Below are 22,285 nucleotides of genomic sequence, written 5' to 3'. Positions count from 1 at the left end.
ACAGAACGGTACTGCACAGAAGGAAACGTCACTCCGATCCTCCAGCTGTGGCAGCGATCCTAACTGATTCTGTATCGAAGCTGAAGTTGGCTTTCGATTGTAGCTCCTCAGTTCTCTGGCTTGCAGAAGGGCCTTTACCATTCGGTACCCAGAGTGAGGCTGCCTAGATTTAATGTCTCTCTCACACATTGGTCTAAGTCATCATCTGACATGGTGGTGTATAATGCCCTCACTGAAAGACCAGATTCTGCCATCCGTCGATATACAGTCCGTCTAGATATACCCAAGAGTTTGGCGATGCATGGGACAGGGAGATGGAGTTCTAAAAGACTGCAAAGGTAGTCTGAGGATACGACCATCCGTTGTCGCCCAGCTGGTCCTTGCTCAATATGCACAACAGTTGTTTGTTGTTCTTCACTTTGTTTTTCTAAATTAATTAGTCTGTGCAAATGAGCCGACGCATCCAAAATATTTGAAGGAACATCTATCTGACAAGACATGGCATTTAAAAAAATTAGTTCTTGAGTGCAGATAAAGTCCAGGAAATCCAGATCCAGGGGCATACAGTCAAGGACATGCTCCGAACGATCACAGAGTCTATCAAAAATATGATCCAGCAAAAGTTCCTTGAAAAGAGAGAGAGAAAAAAACATGTCAAAAGAATTGTCAGTAAAATAAAACATTTTGAAATCAGTAGGTCAGTATTGAGAAATCACAGTAATATAAATTAAATTATGATATTTAATCTGAAATAAGTTAAAATATGTACTTACAAGCATATATTTTTCTTGAAAATGAGTTAAAATCAATTGAAAAAACAAAGGGAGTTGTTTATAGTGTTGCTAGGTAACGGAAGAGGTTTTATACCGCAAAGTAAAAAGAATGTAAATTAATATTGTATATCAACACTTGTTAGATAAGAGAAGCAGTATTTTGGATGATGTTGTAATGACAATAAATTTCTTAATTAATTCATAAATGAAGTCACCTGAACAGTACAGTAGCTGAACAGAATGGGGTTGTGGTTATAATTAATGTCGGAAGTGTTCACAGCCCCTCCTTGAAGCACACAAGGCAGCAGCCATATTAGCTTAGTACATTAGCGGTAGCATCTCCTGAAAAATTACCGCCACCAACTGGTGGCGGTAATGCTCACCCAACGTGAGCATTACGTTGGGTGAGCAACGTAATGCTCACCGTTGCTCACCCAACGTGAGCAACGTGAGCAACCGTTGGGTTTTTGCGGTTGGCAAAAGCCCAACGGTTTTTGCCAACCGCCAATAAATTTCAACAAGTAGAAGAACTTTAAAGGTTCGGTGCAGACATTGCGTCTCTGTCAGCGTGCGTCATAAAAAAAAGTGAGTATTGTATATGTGAGTATTTTATGTAAAACATTATTTATGGTTCATATAGTTTCGTGTGAGGGTGTTAGGAACGTTTGGTGGTCAGTTGTTTATATGCTAACTGCTAATATAGCTGAGTCATGTTAAAAGCTAATTTGCATTACTGCAAGCTATTTTTGTTCGTTCCGCTGTTGCTTTGTTTAGTCATTACTTATTCGTGGTATTTCTTATTTTCTATCCATGTTCTATAGAGAACCACACAGATATCAAACAACTTTAAGAAATAAGACTGCGTTATCTCTACTGTTCATTCTAGTGACCACAAATATTAAAGCCACATAACTATCTCTCCCCAAAACACATCTTCATATCAAGTAATTTTTAACCTTATTATTCTTACATACAACTGAAATCTACACTGTTCATTACAGATGCGCGTACATTTTTGTCAGTATTCCACCAATGTGTGTAAAAAAAAAACAACCAATTTTGCATTTCTGGCGTTTAAATAAGAAACGCCAGATTTTTTTTTCTTGAAATTGCCTTGCTTCCATTAAGCAAATCTGTTTTCGAATTGTCAAATAGAAACTCTGCTAATGTTTCTGTTGCAGTTCTGCGAAATATGGTTGAAAAACCACTTCAGTCTAGCGCAATTTAAAAAAAACAACAAAACAAAAAAAACATTCTTTCCCAATTTACATGTTTCCATTATGTGAATTTATTTTTGTAATTTAAATTTGAGCAATCTTATGATCAATGGAAACACAGCTCCTGTTGCTTTGTGTTAGATGCTCATTGTTTGCTACTATTTCATTGTATTCGCTTTGATCGTCTGTAAAATAACTTCTTGAATTCAAAGTGACGGTCCAAATTCAGCTCCCAGTTTGAGGAGTCTGTCGAACTCCTCAAACTCAACATGCGTTGCTCCGAATAAATTCGTTATTTCCGAGCCCTGCGACTCTCCTCCTGGTGTTACCGAGCGTCTCTCTCAGATCTCTCTGCTCTGGTAGCTATCGATGCACGCGGCAGATCAAATATGTAAATGAAAGACAAAGGCATGCAAATGAAGACAAGGTGTGACACATGGTGAAGTGGGCATCTATAATGCATTTCCTGTTGTGTTTGGGACGCGCGCGTGAGCCTGTAGCGCTGCTCTCGTGGGAAGTGACGGTGGGTGGGTGGGTGAGACTGACTGACGGACGGGGCCACGGAAGAAGATAAGAAAAGCATAAACTCGTGAGGTAGCTACGTTTTTTTGTCACCGTTTGTACCGACAGTCGGAGCACGCACCGCTGTGATCTAAAGAACCAAGAAACACATTCTGTTTGATCCCACGCCATGTGGTGTCATCACGCATACTGTATGTCGTTTTCCACGTGTTAATTATCTATGTTTTTTTCTTTTTTTTACTTGTGATGAAATGCAATCATGTGCTTTTCATTACAAAGGAGATTGAAGAATTCAGATTCAAGGTTTCTCACATTATCTGAACCTTATTATGTCGTCAAAATCAGCACCGACACAGCGGTTGGGAGGTTGAAGCTTGTGAATATCTCTGCATCTTAAATTTGTCATTAGTACGTTTGAAGACAGTTGAAAGGGAGGCAACAACAGACCTAAGAAACAAGTAAGTTTCTGCAGTGATGGGATGAGCCAGGTTCCTCACATAAGTCATTGTGGTGTTGGGCTCACGCGTTACAGTCAGAACGGATGCAGACAGCCGTGACCTAAGGAGGGAGACCCAACTTCATCAATTCTGTTTGTTCAAACCAGCAGTCGAAGTCCAAGATAAGAGTCCAAACTTTAGGAATGCAGCTCTCTCTTCCTCCAAAAGGCTCCACTTAGAGCCTTGCATGCTATATCACTTTGTTTTATTTTTGTGTTTGTCTGATAAACTCCGTCTTGGCAGCTGGATTTATACGTGATAAACCGGAGCCGTAAGCGGCTCTTTCACAATGGCTTTTAGTCACGTGGACAAAAATAGTAAAGAACCAGCAAATGTTTTTTGAACATTCTATTTTATTGAAAATGTTTACATTGCATGTACAAATCATTTATGATATGTAGCAACCAACCAACACCCTACCAAACTGTACTGTCTTTCTTATGGTTAATATTGAATCTGACACTTTCCAGAGGAATGTAGTCTGATATGAAGATTTTCCACAAATGTATTGAAGGAGGCTTATCTCCCACCCATTTGGTCGTAGCAGCCTGCCAGCCTAAAAAAAAGAAAAGAAATAAAGTACAGTGTCCTTGTGTGATTTTACTGATTAAAGAACCAGCTAATATTTTAAAATATTGATATAAAAAGAAATGCAGGTTTTGTCATAGAGTAATTGCATTGAATTTCAGATTCAATAGAAAGTGACATGCTGTGTATGCTGTATATATCAAACTTAATTTAACACCTTGAAATTCGGCCTCTGTCTCTTTAAGAAGCTCCTCCTCTTTCCGATACTCTGCCTTCAGAAAGTCGTCACAATAACATTCCTCTATCAAGTGTTTACAAGCATTCGTCAGAGCACTGGACTGAGAAGTAGCTCCCATAATGAGCTCAGCAGATGCTCAGTACCACCAGGTGTTTGCTAATTGCTGCTGGCTAGTCTGAAGGAGCTGAGTGGGGGGAGTTGTGGGGGCTCTGCAAAGCAGAATCGTTTCCCGGAGCTGTGACTCAAAGGCGGCTCTTGGTTCTTCTACGGTTTTACAAACCTGAATGGTTGCCATGGAGACTAAAGGATTTCTCAAACATTCATGAAAGAATCAAGGCAACACTCTAAGTATGTTTCTGATGAGGGGAATAATGGTATAACAGGATGTAAAACTAAAAAAAAAAAGATTTTTACCTAATAGTCTTCCTTTAATATTTTCCTCAAAATATTCACAACATCCTCCTTTTGCATCTCTTTAAGAATGTCAACACATTTCCTAGTAGATATTGATCAAGATTATAAGTTGTCCTTTTTAAACCAATCATGTTACACTACAGGCTCTAACAACTTTTATTTAGCTGGACTGAAGGGAAAAAAAATGTTGTTTGGATGGTAAAAGTTGCAGAAATAAAACATTTTCTCCACTTCAAACTCTAAAAAAAAAAAAAAGTTAGTAGCCTTTCCCCTGACACTCCTAAATAAAGTCCAGTTGCCCTTCAGAGGTCACATAGTTGGTCAACAAATGGCTGCTATACAATAGTTGCTCACCTAAACATCAGAGCAGACCTGCATTTCCGCTCCTCTGTGCGTCTGAGTCGCGGTATTTATTCAGTCGTGACCGAGCGGTCTCTCATAATCTACATCTGCATGTGTTTAATCAAGAGCGGCTCTATAAAACAAAGTGATGCTGATGGAGTGTTTCTTTCAACACCGGTTTACGTTCAGACTGAGCTTTATGCGCAGCCACACAGAAACACAGAGATCGTCACGGCGATGGCGAGTTACAAGGAGGTGATGCCGAACAATACAGCTGATTGTTGCATGTTATGCAATGATTACAGGAGTTCATGATATTGTTATGAGTATATGGGACAATTAGCTATAGCCGTCGTCGGGTGTAACGTGTTATTTTAAATAAAGACCCTTGTGAATGTAGTCATACTCCTTAACAGTGACGTGCGGTGAGGTTCATAGCTGGTGAGGCACTGACGTCATCAGAATCAGATTTGCAAATAGATGCATAGATTGACAGCAGTTTACAGGTTATGTTTCACTATCTCTATTATAATCTATCGCTGCACTTGACTTGCTTCCCGAATCGTTTAGCCTAGCTCGCTGTCACTTACTCGGCAGTTGAGGAGTGAACAAGACGAACGTCTGGGATCTTGAGCGCCCCCTGCCATGAGGCAAGAGAACTGCCTGCCTCACCTCGAACCTGTTCTCTGCCGTTTATAATCGCTCATTACACGAAACACGTTACACAAACACAGTTGGTGACAAAAAGCACTGTACATTATATACATAAGCTAAATTATTGGAAATAAGTTCACATATTAAATTTGTTTAAACCATTTTATTGACGCCGTACAGCAACATGCTCTCTCCGCTTAGCAGCCAGCGCAGAGCCAGGGGTTGCGCAATCCAAGGTGAGGCAGAGCTCGCTGCTGCCTCACCGGCATCGCTTCCAAGCATTTCAATGGGAAAATAAGAAAGTTCAGCGATTTTGAACAAATAAAAATCGAAATTGGTGAAGCTACATGAAAAATAAATATTTTTTAGTACAAACCACCGGATGAATATAACAATTTAAATTACTTTATGATTATATATTTTCTTTCTTTCCATGATGGCTGGTGAGGCAGTGCCTCACCTGCCTCCCCTGACCGCACGTCACTGCTCCTTAAGGTCACATTTAGTTACATTATAACCAGGAGCTTCAATGGGTTTTAATGGGATTTTGTGTGATTGATAAACACAAAGTAGGATACATTGTGAAGCAGATTATGAAACAATATCTGAAGCATCAAGTATCTATCAAGAAATGACCATGACTCTGGAAAAAGCTGCAAAGATTCACAGCTCAGGTGGGAAAATCTGTGAAGTAGCGGATCAGGGTTCACAGGAAGATAACTTAATTTCTTATTTACTGGACAATATTCTAAAAGAGAGTTGAGACTGGGTCTACCTTCCAACAAGACAACAACCCTAATCCTAGACATGCACCCAGAGCAACAGCGAATTGTGCTAACCCTAACTCTAGTCACAGTCCAGACTTAAATTCAATTGAGACTGTTGTTAATGTGCCAACCTAGCGCTAACTCTGCTACCAGAAGCTAGTGTCAGATGAAAACAAGGTGTGAATCTCTTTCAAGAAACCATGAGAGCAAATCTTAGATACACAAAGTTTCTGAATTCATCGTATAAATCTGAACAGATAATAAAGTGTAGAAGTTTGGGTAACAATTATTCAGTTATTCAATCGAAGGGCGAAAGAGGAAGGCTAAAGATGAGCTTCCCTGCGATCGCTGCTGAGGATTTGCTATGTCAGTCTTGAAAATGCTAACCTGAGCCTGTTGTCTTAACAGTTTGACATGGAGGATTCAACGATTTCCTCGAAGCTGTTTCATGGAGCAGAGCTTTGGCTGAATTTACTGATGCATCGATAAACTCTCACCGCTAAATTTCCTCCACTCATCCCCCGCCGACTAAATAGCTGCTCTTTACAGTTCTGCCAACCCCACAAACCGTTCTGCTGAGATTCAGTCATTATGCGATCACACAGTAGATGAAACGGTGAACGATGGTGATTTAATCAGTTGTTAGCAGGAATGATCAGGCGGCTGAATAACAGAGGAACTGCGTTCTGCTTGTTTGGACAACGATTCTTGGACAAAAAGCAGTCGTTTCCAGAGCGGGATGGCACCGTCACATACTTCTATTTATACCTAAAAAGATTCACTACTCATACTTTCAATAATAGATTAACTCTAAAACTTTGCTGACATTTGGAGTTTTTTTGTTCTTTATCTGTTACTTGGTATTTCACGATCGTCTTCAGGGGACAAAGAGCGCTTAAATGAGATTTGCTGGAGCAACACAGTGTGAATGAGTTATAGGCAAGGAGACACCTAACAGCATTTTGAACACCTAAGAGCTAAGGTGTCGCAACGGCTGAGAATAAACGGCTCTTATTTTTTCCTCTCAGACCTTTCTGGTTAGCTTTCAATTCCTTACCGTGTTTCTAAGCAGAGACAGAGTCTGGGGTGGTAAAAATTCTTCCAGACTTTTCTATTTTGCTTTTCTCTCACAATTTTATATGTTCTGGATTATCATTAAATAATTTAATTAATTAAAAGAAGAAGGCTATCCAAAAAACCTGCTTCCATGGGGAAAAGTAATCGCCCTAATTGTTAGATCAGAAGTTGACCCTGATTAGCGACATTTTGAAGGACGCTAGCTTTGCGAGCCACAAAGCTAGCGAGATTTCAAGTGAGAAATCACTTAAATAGAATCTACCGGTCCCGACGACCTTTGCCGCATGTCTTCCCCCCTCTCCTCACCCTCCTTCCTGTCTGCCTACTGTAGAAAAAATACGAGCCCCTAGCACCGCAAAAACTGTTCGGAGAAAAAAAAAAAAAATTTCCCCTATCCTTACCCTCTCAATAATTAACTCTTTAAAAATTGCATTTTTGACTTCATATTTGTCTGATAAAAAAAAAAGAGAGATTTGTTTGCTATGACATTTTTAGGTTTGGCGAAGAACCAGGAACAGGAAATCTGCAAATACCTCTTCACAAGACGGTTTATTTACATGGGAAAAAATGACATGGCATTTTGGTTTCCCTAGAAACTGGCAAGATAGCATACAACATTATAACTTAACATCTGTTGTGTGACTTCAGGTTGTGAAGAATTGTCATGAAATTAACATCCACCAAATAAATGTGGAGATTTCAAAGCCAGTGCTGATCATCTTCTTAAATGACTTTCTAAATTAGCTGTAGCATCAAGAGGCGAGTGTTTCCTGTGAAACCTTTTTTTCTTTTTTGTGAGTTTTTTTGTCGTTTCTTTTCATGCTAAATGATGAAATGCTGCAGAGGGCAGTATGCCGGTGCGTTCTTCTCTGAAGAAAAACAACAGAGCGGTAGGTTGAATAGAGGGTGAGCCGTTCTAATTGATAATTACGTGTCATTTTCAGACCAGAGATGAAAGCAAATAGGATCAGCCTGTGGAGAGCCAGAGGAGAGATGTTTGTGCTTTTGGCATTCATAAAGAAGAAAGCAACAAATGCAAAAGTGTATATATGTACGTATTGCCATGAACTCTTTCTCCATTTTCTCACGCTGCAACCCAGAACATCATTGTGCTTTATTGTGATAGACCAAAACAGAATAGTGCATGTTTGTTACAATTAAGGAGAATACTAGATAGGTTTTCTAATTATTTTACAAATACTACCTGAAAAGTGTGGATTTGAACTCTGCTTTTTTATACTTTTCAGAATCAACTTAAACTAGGCTCACAACTGCAAGTTACCCAGGTTATTTACCTGAATCAGAGTTCACACCAGATTTTCCATGTTACAGCCGCAAGCATGAATATATTTTATTAGAATTTAATGTAAAAGACCAACACAAGCACAAAGCGGTCTACAGTTGTGAAGTGGAAAGAAAATTATGGTTTCCTTTCAACAATGGCTTTCTTCTTGACATTCTTCTATAAAGACCCCGTTTATGCGGAGCACAAATGCAGTGCAGTCACCAGGCAGAAGGCAGAAAAATGGGTCTGAATACTTTTTTTTTTGCCCACAGCAAATGTTAGAAATGTATTGAATGATGTAAAATTTTCTTTCCACGTCACAACTGCATAACACTCTGTTGGTCTTTCACGTTAAATTCAAATGAAATATATTCATGTTTGTGGTGGTAAAGTGACAAAATATGGGGTGTGAATACTTTTGCAAGCCACTGTTTCTACAAGTTTTCCACATCTAGATACAAAATGTTTGCTAACTTGGCTAGATTGGAGGTAGAGGGTCTGCGAACATCAACTCACAAATTTGCCTATTGGATTTACGTCTGGACTTTGACTGAACCATTTTAACACGTGGCTATTCTTACTGCTCTGAGTGTGTTATTTTTTCAGGAAATTGCCTATTTTTAGTCTAAACGATTAATTGATTGTTGAATAAGTTGATAATTCTTTCAGTAATAAGTTCTTCCCCATTAATCTTGATTAATCGTTTGAGCCCTAATATTGTGTGTGTAATTTTACTAACAAGTTTGCACTTTTCTGTGTATCCCTGGGAAACAGGAAGTCTAATGTAACATAGCAAATCCGACATTCCTGTATCTTCAGATCAATAATGTCCAATAATGATGACCCTAAGTGCTTTCTGAAAAAAACTTTGTTTGTTTTTGCTGTACAATTTGTCCCTCACTGAATAAGTGTACTCAAAGTAAAAGTTAGATTTCTTTTTCCATAAATGTTTCAGAGAAAGAGATACCCCATCGAAGTAAGAATTTATTTTGAGGCTTTTTACCCATTTTGACCAGGAGGAAATGTGTGTTCTCTGCTCAAACGGAGTCAGTTAAAGCCAGGCCTCTCTTCTGCATGCACACATAAACCTACAGGGGGCACTGTTGTGTCACGGCAGCAGCAGGCGGACGCCTCCCCATCCTCGCCATTGTTCACTTAATGCTGCTCTCATCCGAGTTTGTAATTCAGACCAAAATTAAAGCGAAGCCGCTCCTCTGTTCGCTCAGCGCTCTACTTTACACATCAAAGTCAAACGAGCTGAATGCTCAGGAAGGTCATGGCAAGGCCCGCTCTGCTATCATCCGTCCTCATCTGTGTGTGCTATCTGTGCGCCACTGTCTGCCAGGGAAAACACATTCAAAGAGGGAAGTGAGGGGGGAAGCGACTCCCCACAAAAAAATAGGGTTCCATTTTTTCCCCCCTGGGCAGCGCGAACGATAGGAGTGAAGGAAAAACAGTGGGGCGATGTGTTACAAAGAGTAACAGTTTCTTATCACGGGAGAGATAAAATCCTGCTTTAAAGGTCTTAATCTCAATAAGAAGCAGTGCAGGAACAAAGAGCAAGATGCTAGCAGACATAATAGTCATTAGCCAGAAGGACGCCGCCGACCCACACAACACGTGGGGAGTCGATGGTGAAACCCGCTCGGCTAAACCGACAAAGAGGCATCCACTTAACACGAAACTAACGGGCATCATCTTATTAAACAACTATCAAAGCAAGCCGGCGAGAGTCAGGCTAATAGAGGGAGGCTGCATCAAACACACACACACACACACACACACACACACACATAAAAGCAAACTGATCATTTTTATAGTCTTGTCTGCACCTATATCGCGTTGTCAAACGGGAACGCGCAAACCCCATTGCCTTTAACAAAAAAAAAAGTCGACTCCGTTTCAGCGCAATTGTGATGTCTTATTACAGTTAGTCGCAGTGACAGTCTAAAGCACATCACTCACTAAACTGAAACACGGCGTTTATGCATGCGGAGAAGCGGCGGCTGCCTTGTCGAAGCGTTTTAAACATGCGGCACGACGCCATGACCCCAAAAATCTTAAGTCAGCCGTCGCCACTGACAAATGGGATTAGACGTCACAAGTCGGGAGAAGAAAGAGGCGCCGCGCTTGAGGATTGACTGACTGAACGTCTCGCTTTGTAATGTATCAATTCAGGTCAGTGGGAAGAGAATAACAGCTGCATTTCATTATTGTTCCTCCGTCACAACGCATCAGTCCTGCAGTCTTCAAACAAGTGTTTACTGTAATTTTTTGGGGGTTTTTTTACACCATCATCTCAGAGGTGTGCAGCACTCTGTGGCTCATCCATCACATTTAATGCATGATGAAATTGCTGCTGGCTTGACGCAGACATGTGCACCCACACGCATGGACACACAAACAGCCTATATTTATATCTGTATTCCTCCTCCTACAGCCTGTCTGATTGAGGCAATCAGTAACAACACGCGGAATCATCTCGAGAAGCTCTGCAGGTGTCGACAAACAAACTTTTCCTCCCTGGAGGGCTTGTCGTGTGCGTCTTTAAGCGAGCCATGCAGGACTGGAAATGCTGCAGTCGGGTAAAGCTCTGCCAAGAAGGAAGCCTTCCGAGGCCGGATCCGTCTCCGGTTGACGCCGTCATTACTTTATTACTTGGACGACTTGTCTTCCGCTATTGACCCGCTGTTTAATGGCATTTTTTATCATCACTTAAGCTGCACTTTATTGCTCTTATTGTCAAGGCTTCCAATTAGTTGTCAGACATTTTATCGTTCAAGCTAAAACATTAGCTGTCGGTCTGGAGAATTCCCCTCCTCCCTTAAATTCAGGATTCAATTTTGGGAGCCGTTAGCTTCTTCACTAGCCTTCAAAAAACGAACTGTGATAGCTGCAATGGTGAAACGTTTACTTGTCAATATATACTAAGTCTTTCACAAATCGTAGTAATGTACAGTTAGTGACAGGTTGCTACAGTAATAAAATGCTGGGAAATAGATGGGGTTTGTTTTGATAGCATTGCTAGTAGCGGTTAGCCTAATAGGGTACAGGTTAACAGGTGATTCTAACCCTACATGTCAACAACTTTGAGAATTTAAATGTAGGTAAATAGAGTTTATTATAAACTCTTACTCCAAATCACATAAAAATAATCAATAGTGATAAAAAAAGAATAAGAAGACATAAAAATGGATATAGAAGGTATTTGTAGCGAATACCACGTGAGCTTGCTATAGTTGTACCATCATTTTTATTCAAATATTCTGAACAGTACCCTTATGTTTGACTTGATATATGTATGTAATTTAAGGTTTTCTTTAGGATTACTCAAAATAATGCTCAAGTTTAAACTGGAAAAGCTAATTTGGTCAATTTAACCCCCCTTTTTTTTAAAGTCATATTCTTATTTCGTATGTCCTGGCTGCATTCTTACTGTTTCCATTGAAAGGAAATATCCTGAAATAAACACAGTGGTTTTTGTTTTACTCCTGTATCATTTGTGCTCGCCTAAGTAAAAAAAAAAAAAAAACGGCTACATTTTCCTCACTCTGCCCTATATCTAGCTTGTTAGCTTTGTATCCTGCAAAAATAATTAGCTGCCAAACTGTCCTGATAGCTGTTAGCGGATTCTGTTTCCAGTCCGAAATCTGAATCTTAAAGCTCAAAGTGCTGGGGGGCGGGGGGGACTGTCATGGCGCTCAATGATTACAAAATCATGACTTAGCAAGGCGGAAGTTCCTCACCAGCCCTTAACTCCAGTATGATGGAAGAATCAGTGTTTTGTGTTTCTTCCCCTTACTTTTGACAGTTAGTATCTTGTTAAACTTTCAAAAATGATAGCTCCTGGTGTGTTTTATGGTGTGGTAGTGGTGCTCCATGAACAGTAGCTGGAGGTTGTTGATGCAGCAGTCTGAGGTTTAATTCCTGACGTCGGGAGTGTGCTGGACGTCCTGCTACCACTGGTATACAAAATCTTTAAAAAAAAAAGATTCATTCAGACATTTTTGCCAAGATACTTTGACATGTTTCATTGCTAAGAGCAGTTAGCAAATTTAGGTTTTTCCAACAACTTTAGTTTGGGTTGAGGCATTTTCAGACTTCTGAACTAACCAGAACCCAACATTTCTACATTGCAAACTATGTAACCAGCTGGTTATTATTTCTTTTTCCAATTAATAAGTAAATACATATTAAGCAAGATCTGCTTCCTCTAACCTAAACCCCACTTTCCAAAAAGATTTTTAGATTTTTCCAAATGTAAAACAAAGTGATTAGAGCAAAGCAGACCTCAAACTGACCAAAGAAAAAATATTTCTTCTTGATGTGTTGTTATAATAATAAGTCAAAACTCATACACATTAATATGCTGTATCTAAAACGGCTAACACATCCACTTCGCTTGGATATGATCCATGATTATGTTGCATCTATTTCTTATCATCATTATATTATTAAGGCCAAACTGGATAATTAATAACACTGCAAGTGTCAACATAGTGTTGGATTATGGGTAAATTACCAGCTGTAAAGCTGCCCTGCATTATGCAGAACAACCAACACGCCATATGGATTTGAATATTGATAGAAAGATGCTCTAAGTGTGACGATGCAGTTAATTAGCCCTTAGTTTGCATTAGACACGATTCCAAAATACCAAACGCTGCTTCTTCAAAATATACATATGAAAACCTATATATATATACAGTACAGACCAAAAGTTTGGACACACCTTTTAATTCAATGAGTTTCCTTTATTTTCATGACTATTGGCATCAAAACTATGAATAACACATGTGGAAATATGCACTAAACAAAAAAAGTGTAAAACAACTGAAAATACCCCTTATATTCTAGTTTCTTCAAAGTAGCAACCTTTTGCTGTGATTACTGCTTTGCACACACTCTGCATTTTCTTGATGAGCTTCAGGAGGTCGTCACCTGAAATGGTTTTCACTTCATAGGTTCATAGGCCCTCTCAGGTTAATAAGTGGGATTTATTGCCTTATAAATAGTCATGAAAATAAAGAAAACCCATTTTAATTAGAAAGGTGTGTCCAAACTTTTGGTCTGTACTGTATATATATGATTACCTCACATCTTTTGTTTTCATTTAAACTCAGTTAAAGCTGGAGAAAACAGATGTCCGTTGCTGCTTGTTTACATACTAGAGTATAACTATTGCAATTCAATCCAGTCATACGAAGAGATTCAAAGTCAACTACATAATTTCCGTAATGTTTGTTGCTAAACAATGCAGTCAGGTTCCGTTTATTATTCAAATTTGTAAAAAAAAAAATTTGGTCTAAGGAAACCCAGCCGATTGCATCACAACACTGACTGTATAGGAATCCTTCCCCCTGAGCTAACAGGGGGACATCACATCAGTATGATATTGTTAAGACACATAAACCCATTTTACCAATTGAGACTTACAGATTCAGAAGGAAATGCCAATGCTTATTACTACAAATAGCTACCATTTATTTGAGGGAGCCATATTAAGCCACAGGTTAAGGTAGGTTAAGGTTGAGGTTGAAGAGAAAGCCCACTTCAAGAGGCTTTATCACTGGATAGCAATACAGCAGTAGTGTCTTATTGTTTTTGATTCAGTCTGTAGCATTCTCTCATGTAGTTGATTCTTCAGACTTGGACTGGAGAATCAACTGCCCAGTAAGCTCAACTGGGCATTTTATGCAATTAGGTTTTATGCCTAGTTGCATAAAACCTTCAGATTGAAAATTTTGAGCTCTTTGGCTATGTTGGCGAAAATAATATTTGGAGGAGTTGAGCTATGGCTTTTAAACAAAGTGTCAACCATCAAGCATGGCAATTGCAACATCACGCTGGAATAACAATTACTGTTATTCCATAAATAGAGTTTTCATATGGGTCAATTTGAGAAGTCCAATGTTAGTTTTCTTTTCCTGTTCAAAACCAGTTTGGATGGATGTTTGGAATCGAATTCCTGTCGAAAAGTCCAGTTTTGTCCAATTTCCAATCGCTTAGCTGTTGATTTGAAATGAAGTTGAAATTATTGGTGGTTCTTATGATTTCAACAACCACCTCCATTTATTCCATAAATAGAATAAGAAAGAAGAACCACAGAAGTATAAAGAACAAGCAACCGTGAAACCGAACCACCTGGATCTTGTATGATCATGCTTCAATCGAAACCAGAGCATCCCATTGTGTATTAGAAACTGGGTGCAGAAAGTACTGAGCTAAAATATAGCAAACTTTTACTGAGCTAGCAGAAAAAGATGCCTTATGTTATAGGGATTTTGTGAAAAAGTCAAAAAAGAAAAAGGTAATGTTTGCCTTCCTCTTCAGCCTCGCTGAAAACTGCCTCTGTCCTTTGCCGAGTCTTGCTCATAAATTCAAATTCAGGGTTCGTTGCATCCTTTCAGAAACCCTGCAAGGTGAGCTTAGGCCTCATTTATATTTCTATTTCTTCAACATTTAGACACTCCAGTGGCTGTGAGATTGCGTCTGCCATTTATATAATAATGAAAGACTTGCATCCGGTCTCTCTTCACTCTGAGCTGCAGGTTCTCTCGCTTTCTGCGGCGTATATGTAAGCGGGCGCGGCTCCGACCCCACAGTCCATTCAAGCCCATTGAACATATAATAGCTCAGAAGTGCCTTGATACAATGGAGAACATTCAAACACGACTGTGTTTTCAGCAGCACACGGCCCGAGGGCCAATCGTCACGTATTCCCCTTTACCTCTGTTTCCACGAGAACCCGCTCTTATTCTTTTCTCGTATTAAAGCTGAAAACACAACAGGAAAAGGTTTCGTTTGATAAGAGGCGCAGCCTTGTGTTCGCTTTCTCCTGAGAGGCGGTGACATGATGAATAGACAAAAACGATCGTGTTCCTGGGGCTTAGAGTGGACTATAATCAAGATGAATGTTTGCTTTTGATTGCTCACCGCTGTCGAAATACTCCGAGACAGAGCAGGGTTTTTGACAGCAGTGGAAATGCTGGGAGAGATGGAACGGCAAAGAGAGGAGGGTGGGTGGGGGGAAGAGAATCAATTGATCATCTATTATGTCCAGTGCTTAATGAAAATGCTGCAGTTGGATAAAGCTCTTCCAAAGGGAAGCCTTCAGAGGCCTTTTCTGTCTTTGGCTTGATGTCATGATCAGTTTAATACCCAGGCTTCCTGTCTTCCACTATTGATCCACTGCTTACTGACATTTTTTTTTTACAAGCATCAGCTAAACTGCACTTTATTGCTTGTGTTTCCATGGTTTCACGATTGCTTATTCTTTATACTAAATTATTTGCAAGTATAAAGTGTTTGTTTATAACCCGCTACTTAAAGAGCTAGTTAAGTTATCGAGTTAGCTAGCTAAAATAAATAGTTAGCTTATTGAGCTAGCTAAGTTATTGTGCTAGCTAGCTTGTAGAACGAGCTACTTAAACAGCTAGCTAAGTTTTTGAACTAGCTAGCTAACAGAGATAGTTAGCTTATCGAGCTAAGTTAAAGAGAATACCATGTGTGAATACACTTGTTGAACATTGAAGCAGAGGAAACTAATGATATAATTCACAGGGTTGCCAAAATTGAACAAGTTTGAAAAATGCTTTCAGTTGTCATGACGTTCAGATAGAGTCCAGATCTGCTGTAATATGAAAGCGTACACCGGTCCTGATTTAAATAGTACTGTAATGATCGGAGTGTTCTGAGCCACATGCAGAATCAACCACCGAGCCATGGTGAAAGTTAAAAGGTATATTTACAACAACAGTAAGGAATGTACACTTGGGAAGAGCTTCAAGACTACAGAAGTATCTGGAGAGAACGTAATGGGTCAGGAAATGGAGCGGTGTTGATGATGTTTCCAAATCTGAGTTGTTTTTCTCATTTTGCTCATTTTGGTGAGCAGATTGGCGAAGAGGAAGAGGATGGTTGGATCCTCTGGAGAAGTTGGAAAATTTGATGTGGGTGGTTGGATTATTCACGTGAGGTTTGGGGTTAAGAGAATGAATCTAGGAGTGAGCCATAGGGGCTGAAATCTGGTGAAGGCTTCCAGTAGGACAAAGAAATCAAGGAACCCTTAACCTGTGAAGAACAGAGGAAAGTGGCGAGTGACCAGGAAACACTGGAGGAATCAAACAGACTTCAATAAAAGAACGGATTGTGGCTTGACTCTACCATTGTCATTTAACCATTAAGCGCTGATTGGTTGTCCGACTGCTCCTTCAGAACCTTAGAAAGTCTAATTTCATTGCGCTCAAGTGCAAAGGCATCAACAGGTGCACCACATACTCCACCAGATGTCCTCTGTAGAAAAGACCTCACACTTACACACCACACTTCCAGAAATCCAGAATGCTAACAGGTTCCGCCTAGTGGCAGTGTTGTCAGTATAAGGGGTATATTTCTATTGGCACTCTTTAGTGGGCTCTTTGGTGTCAGCTAAACATCATTTAGACACCATAGTCTACCCACGTATTGCTGCTGACCATGCCTATCTCTTTATGACCAGATTGTACCCATTTTCTGATTTCTGCTTCCACCAGGATAACACACAATGTCATTAAACTCAGATTATATGAATTAGTCTTGTGAATATGGACCTTCAATGGGCTTCACAGTCGTCAGACCTCAGCCCACCAGAGCACAATTCACATCACTGATCACTGATCTACAGCTGGCAAAATCTACAGCAACTGTATGATGTGACTATGTGGGAATGGTGTAAAGTCTCTAAGGAGTATTTCCTAAAACTTATTGAAGATTGGTCTAAACTGGGCCTATAAGAGCATACCTAGTAAAGTAGTTGTTGCGTATCTACTTTACTGCTTTACCGTACTCAAGGTACAAATAAAACCTAGTTGATTCAAAGGCTCACTTCTCTGCCTCAACTAGTTGTTGACGAGTTATTAGCTTGAACTTTAGGAGGACATTTAAAGGTCAGGAGTCCCATTTTCTGAAATGGTATCTTGCTACACATGATCAGGTAGATGGAACACCAGTGTTTGTTTGCTGGCTATACAGTCCCGATTGTCGCAGCCAGAGCATCTGTGTCAGTTTTGTGGATGTTTTGTCTGTCATAATGGCTGCAACATGCTCCCTGGTACAAGTCCAAAGTCACTGATCCAAATAGAATAGAGCCATTTCTACTGATAGCAAAAATCGTTTACAATAAATGTTTACAATAAAACGCTGAGCAGTTCTTTGGGTGAGTGGATTAACATTTCTAAGCACTCTGTTTAGTTTAACAAAGACCAACATTTAAAAAGTCATCGGTTACATTTATTTTGACAACATAATTAGGTTATTCCAACAATAACTTACAAATAACTTTTATTTTGAAGTGCTTCAACAATACAAGATCAAGTTAGAACATTTTAATCAACTTCATAAGGGTGCTATAGATGAGAAATTGGTTTGTTATCCTGACAAACGTATCAACTTTGGAAAATAGATACTATGGTTCAAAAACCTACAGTGTCTCAGATTCAGAATATTTGAACAGAAAGGTAATCGCAAATTTATTTATACCCCTAGGCAGATTTAGATTTTTTTATTCGACTGAGACATTTGTTTCTGACAGGAAATGCGAGAGGCATCTCTTAATAGATAACAAAGCAATGTACAAGATTCAGCAGTTTTATGTATTTATTTTTATTAACATTTTAATAAAAGGTATGTCAGAATTTTTTTTATCCCTTTCTCAGTAATCAATGGGTGTCTCACCTTTTTTTTAGCAATACAATTTTTTCCATGTAACATACCTTAAAGGGGCAGTATTGTGTATTTTCTAGGCACATACTGCCATTTTATGGCACAATCAAGTAACTATGTTACCTATGAAAATGCTATGTATGTCAAATATTACTTAAAAGAAATTTGATTTTGTAATTTAGCCCCTTCAAATTGGGCCTCTATTTAAAAAAAAAACAAACTCCTGCTCTTTCTGAAACTCCGCCTTCAGGAAGTCATCACAACATGGCTCCTCTATTAACCCTTTAACAACGTTTTTACCAGTGTATAATGAGCTCAGCAGATGAGCAGTTCCATCAGGTGTTTGCTAATTGCTGCTGGCTAGTCTGAAGGAGCTGAGTGGGGGAGGGCTGCTCTGTGAGGCAGAAGCTTGGGAACTGCAGCTCAGAGGAGGAGCTTTATTGTCGAAGGCGGGGCTAGGTCCACCCAGGCGTTTTGCACCGCTCAGTGGTTACCACAGAGATTAAAGGATTTCTCAAACATGCTTGAAATAATCAAGACAACACTCCAGGTATGTTTTATATGAGGGAATATCATAACATGGTGTAAAGCTCAAAAAAGTAAATTTTACATTACTGCCCCTTTCAAAGGAAAGTTTCCACCTTTTCAAACACATGCCTTTAACTAGCTTCTGTAGGCCCATGAAGACAGTTCTTGTTCTCACATCTTAGGGAGGAAGTGGTATATGAAATGGTAGATATGAATTCATATAGATTTTGTGCCAAGTTCCCACATGCAGGTTCCAGCCTCTTGCCGATAGCAAGAACAGTAAAGCCTGCTGCAATTTACTGTCCTCCCGCGCCTCAGATATACACATATTGCCTGATTTGGTACAGTATATGAATATATACATCTACCACTACCTGCAGAATGCACGTGTAAATCAGTCATCCTGTGGCTTCACCGGATCTCTAATGCTGTCTCGGGGGGACAGCAAAGTGGAGCGGCACCACCGCGTAGCGTCCTTGTTAAAGAGCTCTCTGCGGTTTATGTGTCCGCTGGCACTGTGAACCATGGCCCAGGGATTTACAGCACCTCATTACCGAGCCATCATAAAACCCTCATGTTTGCAAATGTTAATGCTCGTGATTTATATTTAAATGTCATCTTATATGTCGCAGTTAAAAGGCGAGTTAATGACGCGGCGGGGGCAGGTGACGGAAAGACTGACGGAGCGTCAGGATGAGCTGTTGTCGGCGGAATGAAAATGCATTTGCCGGCCCGACTTTTTGCTCCTCCATCTTTTTGTTCTCTACTTGATGCTCAGCAATTTGTCATGACGGTCGGCTTGTCCCTTGTGGTGTCTCTGCCATCAATTAATTCTGAGCAGCGTTTCTTTGGCCACAGAAAAGGACTGACACTTTCATTCTCTTTCAGTTTTTTGCTGCTTCTGCTTATTTCTTGTTTTTCTGATTAATAATCTGAAGTGGCGAAGCAAGTGTGTGCGTGTGTGCGCTTATCAAAGGGCTTGAAAATGTATACTCTATTGACAACTTTAACATTTAGTTATGTCCGCCCATTGCTGCATGTTTCGTGCGTCTAACACGGCGCGATTTGAACCGTTTGGAGTGTTTGACGCGTCTAATGTGCCCCTCGACGAGCCTCCACACTTTGACGTAACCAGACATGTGAAACGCCAGGTGTAGAGCAAAATGTCAAGCGTCTGCATGCAAAGTGCACACGTGTTGAACTTGGAACATTGGACGCATTTGGTGGGAATGCACCATCACAGTTATAGAAAAACTGTTTGTATGCTGTCATCAGTGGCTATGCTAACTAGTCTTAGCATTGGTGGGAGGCTATGTTGTGGTGAACCAGCCGTAGCTTAGCAAAGAGTAAGTGGGACAGCTGACCCTGTCGATCAGGGGTTTAGCTGATCGACAGGTTGATCCTGTCAGTATCATATGCTTGTCTCAAAGATTAAGCCTTGCGAGTTTAAGTACACACGGCCGGTACAGTGAAACTGCGAATGGCTCTTTAAGTCATTAAAGACTTAAAGTTTTAATATTGACTGTTTGTTTAGGGTTTCTATCCAACTGAACGTTGAACCTCTTCCACAACTTCAAGTCTTTTCCAGCAGGTTAACATCTATTTAGCTCCATCCATCTTTCTATTAACTCTCACCAGCTCCTTGTTAAAAATATTTGTTTATAACTCAAGGAAAACATGGAAGTCTTGATTGGTTTTTGAGCAGGGTCTCTGAGAAAAAGAAACAGGAATAAGTCTCAAGTTTTTAGATAAGTGTTTGTGGAGAGTTTGAATACAGAGGATATGGTGGACTTGGAGAGACTTATGGATAGGAAAGGAGCATAGCAGGTAGGTGTGGAGGATTCTGTAGAGTGGGGAGTTGCTAATGAGGAGGGAATTTCAGGATATGCTTGGTTTGGTTTCCTTTCCATCATAGGTGGAAGGGGAATTAGAAAACCCAAGGAAACTCAGAGGGGATGTAGCATAAAATGTGAAGCCAGAAACATAAAATACAGAGCACAAAAACAACTGGCTTGATGCTGCCAATGTGGGTCAACGAAACCGTCTGGCTCCACCTGCTGGTCGCCTGATGAGATGTTTGAGCTAGGGTGCTCCAGCTGCCGCCTGCTCAGCCACTGCTGCTGCTTTAGGGTGGATCTGCATAGGAAAAAAAACAAAACAATCCAAACTAAATATGGGTTTTGACCTCTACTTCAGATTTTTTCAATTTTGGTCTCTGTGTTAAATCCTTACAATTGTTGTCCCAGTTAATTTAGCATGTTCTGAGAAGTAAATAGAAAAATCAGGATGACCAGGCTTTCTCTGTCGTGGCACTCACACTCGCTGCCACTAGTTTGAAGGAGCTGAGGGGGGGGGGAGTTATGGGGGAGGGATGCTCTGTGAGGTTTTAGTTTGGCTTAGTGGAAATTTCAGCGCTCGGTTAGACAACATGTTTCTGCATTCTGAATGGTGAGTTGCTAGCTAACTAGCTACATAGAAAGCAAGCTAGCTGGTCAGAGTGAATAGTTAGGATATGTTAGCAGTTTGTCATGATCTAACTAGCGACCTAGCTAGCTAGCTACTCCACTGTGCTAACTATATAAATATATATATATAGGCTGCACAGTGGTGCAGTTGGTGACACTGTTGCCTTGCAGCAAGAAGGCTTCCTCCCACAGTCCAAAAACATGACTGTCAGGTCAATTGATCCCTAAATCTCCCTAGGTGTGTGTGTGTGTGTGTGTGTCTGTGTGTGTATGGTTGTTTGTCCTGTCTGTCTCTGTGTTGCTCAGCAAAACAGACTGGCGACCTGTCCAGTGTGTACCCCGCCTTACGCCTGAAACATTCGCCGGAGATGGGCACCAGCACCTCCTGACCCCACTAGGGACAAGGATGTTAGAAAATGGATGGATATATATATAAATATATATATAAGTATACATGTGACATTAACGTATTTAAGACCAACTTACTTTTTTAAGATAAATTTAAGACCTTTTAAGCATGTGTGTACACCTTGATGGTAAATAGACTCTATTTTATAATTAGAGGCGTCTGAAGACGTTTGGAGGAGATTTTACAAATTTTGACATTTTTAGTTTTTAAAATGTATTACAAATTAGTCACCATAAAACTAAATACTTTGTTTTAGTCTATCATCAAGATCCCAATAAAATGTGTTGCTGAAAAAATGTGGGAAGCCCTTGAAGAAAGTTCAAGGGCCTGTGGATACATTAGCAGGGGTCTTCATCTTCCTTTGGATGAAATGTCTTGTGTACATAGATATTATCAGTTAGAAACAGGGGGGAAAAAAATATACAACAACAGAGTCCCTCCCTCTGCGCCTCTCCTCAGGAGGTGACACACTTCCACATCAAAGTGGAGATGTAGCTTATTAGTGCGGCTGACTGAGACCGGTAGCGCGGTTCAAACGCTGCTGCTCTCTTTCAATTACACTTTTGGAGATAGAATCTTATTTATATCCAGGAGAAACGCGGTTCATCAAACCAAACAAACAAAGCGCAACCCGCTCTCACCTTCCTCTTCCTCGCTGGTTAGGGAGGGAGCCTGAACTTTATTGCTTCAGGGTTTAAGTGCAGCACATCTCTGCTTTGGCCGCATGAGTCACTACACATAGATAAACAATCGTAATGATGACATTTCTGATAGCTGCCGAGAGAAGCCAAGGTTGACGAAAGTTTAAAACCTGATGGACTCGATAAGAGTGGAAACAAGTTGATTTGCTGGAGGACGAAGGGTTAC

General features: G+C 40.1%; 1 long non-coding RNA gene across 1 annotated transcript; it reads left to right on the top strand.

The window, feature by feature from the left end:
- The first annotated feature begins 1,237 nt into the window (after positions 1–1,237).
- Positions 1,238–11,803, top strand: LOC114158800 (uncharacterized). The gene is made up of 3 exons (XR_003598478.1): positions 1,238–1,358; positions 7,974–8,080; positions 10,755–11,803. It is a non-coding gene; the product is annotated as an uncharacterized LOC114158800 (long non-coding RNA).
- The last annotated feature ends 10,482 nt before the right edge of the window (positions 11,804–22,285 follow it).

The sequence above is a fragment of the Xiphophorus couchianus genome, chromosome 15 (assembly GCF_001444195.1).
Source record: "Xiphophorus couchianus chromosome 15, X_couchianus-1.0, whole genome shotgun sequence".
NCBI lineage: Eukaryota > Metazoa > Chordata > Actinopteri > Cyprinodontiformes > Poeciliidae > Xiphophorus > Xiphophorus couchianus.
Note: the sequence above shows the minus strand (reverse complement) of the source record. Positions and strands in the feature narration are given on the sequence as shown.